We start from the raw sequence: 7,411 nt of genomic DNA on the forward strand, positions 1-7,411 counted from the left end.
ACTGTATAAAGGGGTAAAATGTGGATATGTTATAATGTCACAGCATGACGCAAAATCCTCCATAAATCTACCAATCACAGTGATAGAATGCCGGGCGGCGCTCATCCATAAATGTCGCTTCAAGGTAAGGAAAGAGGAGATGTTGCCAATTACAGAGATTGAATGCCGGTCGGCGCGCACCCATTTTGTTGGGCCCCACACTGCGCTTGCCCACCTCTGAATAAATAAAACGAATTGAATTAAAGGGGTAACGTCCGTAAAGGTTTTTTGGTCTATTCAATGCTCTTTGTATGGATGTTTCCCAGAAATAAATGGTGTCACCAACCAATAACACAAAGGGCGTGGTAGTGGGAAAAACATAAAAATGCAGTGCCCCTAAAAGATTCTACACTTTTGCTTCCTTCCGGTGGATCCCCTTCACGTCACATGTTACGCTCCGTCAAGTAACATCACACTTATGGTACCTATAAATTTCTATTATTTATATATATAGATATATATACCAAAAAAAACCTTAAAAACCACAACCTAAAATAGTTAAACTAGGAAAATCCTATTTCCACCACTATAGGATCATTAATGCGTTCTTACATGCGGGGGAGATAGACTTTTATAACACGCGCAGGGGTAACGCGCCGTTTTTATTTTCATTATCTAGTTATAAACGTCTATCTCCCACGCATGTAAAAGCGCATTAATAATCCTATACAGGCCTGGAATTTGACGTCCTGTGGGACGTATTTTTGATTTTAGGACGTATTTGACGGCAGCAAAAAAATCTTCCACGTCAAACCTGACGTGCGATATACTTTTCCAATCCGTCATTTTGACGTCCACTTTCATAAAGAAAACGTAAATATTTATAATATCTGTAACCGGGAGTATGGGTCTGGATTACGTTCACCACCGGGAGTATGGGTCTGATGATGGTACAGTTGAGATTTTCGGAGTTTCTGACCATAAACAATTCCGGTAATAAACCAAACGTCCTTCAATATAAACGGTGACAGAGATGGTGGGATCGAACAGCCCTGGCAACAGGTTCAACGACTCTGCAATAGGGATAAGGGTTGCCGATTCCGCGTGAGAAGAGTTTTGACATGTGAGCCATCATTTAATAGCGCTTTATCTTGGAATTTCTAATTCGTTGCAACTGCAGGCAAAGGAGAATAATTCGTGGCAATTGCAGCAGGTTCAGACAGGTTAGTGGTAGTTGACAGGCGCATCAGGCGCATCGAAAATTTCACCGCTGCCAAATGGTATTGAATTATTTCCCACTAAACCTGCTATAATGCGTGCTAATTGACAGGAGCCTTGAGGATTTCAATGCCACGAAGAGTCATGGAATTTGGACAGGTGAGTGCTATATTAATCGCTTTCGTCTTCTATGTTACAACATGCCCAAATCAGCGAAGGGAAGTAAAATTATCAGGACTGAGCAAGGGGACTATCGAAGCTACAGCGAGGTCAGTTTTAGTCTCAGAAGGGAATGCATGCATGATGAGTATCCCTTAATATTTTCATTATTTCTCAGCGGAAATATAATAACCCATGATTGAAGCTTCTCTGGTTTAATCAATCATTCACGATATTGAAACTTTCGGAAACCCACAAGAAAATTATTTTCTGCAATTGTTTCTTTATCAATATACTGTCTGACCTTTTGTGTGTTTCAAGCGTAAGGGAAACGTACTGGGAACAGAAGCAGCCACAAACGAAGTGTTAAGATCCCCATCAACCTTTCTGTAGAGCACTTGGCTTCTCTGGAGGCAACCATGGTTACCTGTATGTATTTTCTCTGTCAACGATCCTTGTTCCAACTTCCAATGTTTCATTGCTGAAAGCCATTAAAGTCGAAATATTTTATATCTCAATCCCCATTCTAAACTGCAGGGGAGCTAGATTCAAACGCGGATGAAACTAGTATCGACACCGACATTGAAACCGTTTTTGAACCGGTATGCATATCCTTGGATTCTTGACCTTTGAAAATTCTTCTAGTTTATGTTTAAGGGAGGATCTATGTATTGAAATATTCCTATTGATAAAAAAATTTGTAGTTTCTCCATAAAGTTTGACTTTTAATGAAGTATAATAACTGTTTATTATTACATAACTTTTCTGTATTTATTTATAGTCCAAGATTTATTTATAATTTCACTAGATAATTTATTTATAGTCCGTGGATTGTAAGTTTTTTGCAAAGATTTTATTGTTTAAATGGCCCCACCATAAATCTGAGCTATAAATATGATAGACTGCAAATCTGTAATTTCAATCTAACAAGAAACATTATAAACAACAGTGATTATCATCCTCCATTTGATGACTTATTATGTGTTGTGGAATAAATTTACAAAAATTATTAAAATAGAATTTTCTGTGACACTCACATATTTAGTTAAAACGTAAAACGAACGGTAAAAAAAATACAAAAACGTCATCAAATTTTAATTTGACAGTCAAAAAAAATTTGAAATTCCAGGCCTGATCCTATATTAGTGAAAATAGGATTTTCCGTTAAACTACCGCCATCAAAGGCGTTTTGAATGCCCCGCATGGGCAGCCTGCCAGCGGTCACTTTATGTTTTCTTTATTGTATTACATCATTTGCTGGCCGTTCGTTCCAAATATGGCAAATAATAATCATATAAACCAGAGCGTTTTCTTATAAGCAATTTTTTTCACGTTGGTTGAACATTACTTGTTGGTAATATTGCTTTTGTTATTTATTTAAATATCACCTTAAAGAAGTTATAATTTTGCTTATAAAATAATAAATATTTTGGTATGATTATTATTTTGGTATGATTTTGTGAAAATTTGATTTTCAAAATTTAAATTATAACTATAAATTTCAAGATTTTGAATGTTTTGATCGTGCTAAATTTATTTTTACTATCAAAAAACTGATTTAAACACTGTCACATTAAAATTAGTAGTCCACACAAAATTGTAACCCACACTTTGGCAGTGATACTGTTTATGTGGATTCCATATTACAACTGGAAATTTTGCCTTGAAAATCATGGAAATTTCTGTCATATTTTGATAAAATCGGGTAGTTATTTTTCTAAATCAAAATTATAGCTGTCAAACTTCAATATTTTGGGTGACTTAAAAGTTTTTGATGGTGCTGAATCCATTTCCGCCATCAAAAACAAAATTCAAACGCTGCTACTGCAAAAAATTTTGAATTTTTTTAACAACTTCACAATTTTTTTTTACAGTATTAAAAATTCCGCCACAACCATAGCCTCCACTAAAAACTGTTACCTCGAAAGATGTCGTAGTCAAGTGCTTTATACAAGTTTGAATAAAGGGCTGGCAAACCACACCAATAAGGTATGGAAGGGTTCGGAAGGTATAGATAGATCTGAAAACCATAGAACACCCGTTAATTATAAGGGATCGATATCCCAGGTTCTTGGGATTTTTTAAGATGGTTAAATTTAATTCTGTAATCTGTATAAATCGAATACGCCTAAATTTTCAGAGTTTTGAATTGATTTATATAAATTTTCGGAGTTGTTACGAATATATTTTAATTCATTAAAACTGGCCATTTTATTATAAAATTTTAACGAGAGAAAAAAAAAAAGAGCAAAAATATAGTAATTACATAATTCCAATACCATTTTCAATTTTTCAATCTCACCTCCCTAATTAATTATCTGTGCCGGTATTTAATATTTTGTTCAAAAGAAGTAAGTTTAAATGTTGAGTGTTTAGAGTGTATAATATTTGGTTAACGTAAAGTTTTATCTTTATAGAATTTTGTTTTTTAATTAGAATTTAATGATATAATTTTTAGTTTTTTAATTAAAATTTGATGATATAATTTTTAGTAAGGTTTTTTTTTAAAATATATTTCAAATGACAAATTATTTTGAGCCTTAGTATTTGATATGCATAAATTTGAAGTTTTAATTGGTATAACAGTATTGTTTAAGTGAAATTGTGATTTTATTTTTTTATGGAATATTAGTTTATAATTGCTAGTAAAATTATTTTTTGTAATTTTATTTTATTTTTTTATATAAAAATCAGAGCTAAAATTTAATAACTCAAATATTGTTGAATTTAAGACTTTTGTGATCTATATTGTAGAAGAAAGTCTTTCGAATTAATCACATAGTTAGGATTTGGTTTACGTTTTGAACCAACTAATGTGGTTCAGTGTCATCAGGATGAACCACATTAGTTGGTTCCAAACATCAGGATGAACCACATTAGTTGGTTCCAAACATCGACCAAATCCTAATTATGTGATTAATCTGAAAGACTTTCTTCAACTCAAATATTATTTTAATAATTTTTAACTTAATATTTAAACTACACATTTTTCATAAAATATATCAAACGGACAAATGGATAATGGACATCAAAGTAGATGTCGAAACGTTCCAGATTCAAGAGTTTTCTCTTCCACGTACATAATTCTACTGTGTCTCAAAATCACGCTCCTCTGGTATGTACCTGGTATCTGTGTTTTTCCCTTTATCAAATGCTTATCTCTTTCCTTCAGGGCAGAAATGTTTCTTAAAAGAATTATCAATCTGGAACTTATTTCTCCTTTTGTTTTATCCTTTTGTATATCACACAAATAAATCCTTTTCTCACTATCTTCTTTCTGACTTTTATAGTTCATATTAACTGTCAGAATCCTTAGCAGAATCGCTTTTTCTGCCCACTTAGTCAAGTCTACTATTTTCTGTATACTATGATGTAAAGACGTTATCTGAATTTAATACAATCAAAGCTTTTTTTTACTGGAAAAAAAATAAAATAAAAAATAAAAAATCATCAAATATACAAAAATATAAAATATTTAAACTACATACTTTTCATAAAATAAAATATTTAAACTACTAAAAAATATTTTTTATTTATTATATTTTAAATTAATAAAAAGAAATTAAATACAAAAATACTATTTATATAATAATTTTTTATTAAATTTAAAATTAATAAATAATATAATAACTATAGTAAATAGAAGCACTCCCTATATAATGATCACTGAGTTTGGAATTTTTTGGGTATCCTTCTCTGAGGATAAATTAAAGTTTATACGGCAGTTGTGAAAATCAACCTCTATGAATATAAAATTTATTTAATTACATTAATTATATATATCTATATAGTTAATGTAATTATTAATAAGCAACTCAGGTTTCTTAAGGATTTCTGCTCTACCATGGGTATCACTGTTAACACTGACAAAACAAAAGTTATGATTATCAAATCCAAGAATGACACTTACACTAATTTTATGTATGACAATAATAACTTGGAGGAAGTGTATTCTTACAAGTACCTAGGAATTGATATTCATCACAAGCTCAACTTGAACCATAGCATTGAGAAAAGGATTAATGGGGGTGGAAAGCTTATTTTGGTCTTGAAAATAATTGTAAAACAAGGAACCTCGTAATGTGGGATAAAAAGAAGTACCTCTTTGAAATTTTAGTCGCTCATGTTATCTTATACGGTTGTGAGGTTTGGGGTTGCAGCGTCTCTAGAGAATCATGGAAAAAGATTGAGCAAATCCAAAAGCGTTTTATAACTTATAACCTGAAAATTAAAAGTAATACACCCTATCCTATTCTCCTTATAGAAACAGGTCTTTCCCCTATTGAGAGCCTAGCTATGATTAGGTTTTTGTTGTACAAGCACAAACTCAATAACATAGACGAGCATAGACTTCTTAAGCTAGCTTTAAATTCCAGCCAAAACCACCTAATGCTCAATCGGGGTGGCATAAAGACACAAGGGCCTGGTTAAACTATTGGGAGGTCAACGAGAATGATGCATTGCAAAACATAAATAACATTAAAGATATTGTTACTTCTAAGTTCAAAGAAAAAATGTGGTGTGAGAAAGATTTAGCGGCTAAAAGAAAATTAAGTTATTATAAGAAGGTCATCAACCCCACCCTAGAAGATCAAAAGTGTCTCTCTATTTTAACTAGCTCAAAGAAAAAAATTAATATAGCAAAGATTAGAAGGAATTCTCATGAGCTCCATAGTGAAACAGGTGGTTGGGCAGTTCCTAAAATGCCATGGATGGAAAGGATCTGCCATATATGTGAGAATAGGAAAATCGAGGATGAAAACCACTTCCTCTTAGAGTGCCCGCGTACAACCACATTAGATCTCAATGTCACAATCTTTGTTACAACACTGACCTTCCTAGCCTTTTACAATGTCAAAATTATAGTGAGCTCGGGAGGCTTCTCTCCAAGCTTTTTGAGCATAGGAATAAAATCTTAAATCAAAATAAATAATTTGTCTCTTTAGGTTCGATAGACCAATGTTTGGTATAGCAAACGTTAACCACCACCACCATCATTATCATCATATAATTTCTATTAGATAATATTAAAATTTTAAATATTTAATGACTTTTTTGGTTTACAAATTTGTCCATATAATATTTAATGTTGAATTTGAATTTGTTTTCATTCATTCTGAATACGACAAACAGAACTCATTTCACATCCAACGACCTGTATACGACCAACTGGACTTATTACCTTAGCTATGCTGTTAAATTTGAAAAAAAATAAATTGACCATATTTACACTGATCGAGTTTATTAACTTGACCATACAATATATTAAATGTTGGAATTGCTTTTCCACCCAATAACGTGTATTAACAGGTGCAGCACAGTAACATTGAATGCCGCATAATAGGGTGGGTAAACGTGGTCCTCCTAGAGCACTCCAGGACCCGGGTTCGAAACACAAATATCTCAATAAACAATTCCTCATATCAATTCGCACAATCCATTCAATAAAAAAAAAAATACATGATACGAGCGATTAATACCAAAATATCTAAATGTATGGAAGAGAGATGAAGCTGTAAAATTGTTGAATTTTTTTTTTTTTTTTTGGGGGGATAAATGGGATGCAAAATTGACATGAAGCTGTTGAAATTTGTTTGGGATAAACGGCATGCAAAATTGTACATGAAATCAAGTAGAGAAGACAAAAGTCTTTTGGCTTCTATGGGAAAAGACTTTGTACTTAGCCATCTTGGATATGGATGAAATTTGATCAGAAAATTGTTAGAGATTTTGATGGAATTTGATTGGAAAATTGTTAAAGATTTTGTACTTAGCAGTGCCCGGTAGGGATGGAATTTTGTTAGTTATTAGATGGTTTATCATCAAATTAAAAAAATTGTAAAATTATTTAATTTTTTTTGTTGAAATTATGAAAACTGTTTGAACTTTGGTGTGGTTCAAGTTGAATGCAATTGAGGTGATTTTCAAGGCTAGGTGTGCCATGTTAAAACTCACATCACTAAACAAACAAACAAAAATTGCTCAGAGGTCGAGGGCGTGGGGGTGGGCAAGCTCAGCCTTCGCTAGGGAGGGGTAGAGGGTGTCATGGTAGTGT

At 32.5% G+C, this 7,411-nt stretch overlaps 1 long non-coding RNA gene across 2 annotated transcripts; it reads left to right on the plus strand.

Moving 5' to 3' along the window:
* The first annotated feature begins 719 nt into the window (after nt 1-719).
* On the plus strand, nt 720-2,013 carry LOC149229933 (uncharacterized). Of its 2 annotated transcripts, none has more exons than XR_016247337.1 (3): nt 720-1,466; nt 1,678-1,785; nt 1,894-2,013. It is a non-coding gene; the product is annotated as an uncharacterized LOC149229933 (long non-coding RNA). The 2 variants fall into 2 exon arrangements; XR_016247338.1 differs by having other exon boundaries at nt 1,684-1,785.
* The last annotated feature ends 5,398 nt before the right edge of the window (nt 2,014-7,411 follow it).

This window comes from Pinus tabuliformis, chromosome J (assembly GCF_031772625.1).
Source record: "Pinus tabuliformis cultivar Carrire ecotype Pingquan chromosome J, CPIR1, whole genome shotgun sequence".
NCBI classification, from domain to species: domain Eukaryota; kingdom Viridiplantae; phylum Streptophyta; class Pinopsida; order Pinales; family Pinaceae; genus Pinus; species Pinus tabuliformis.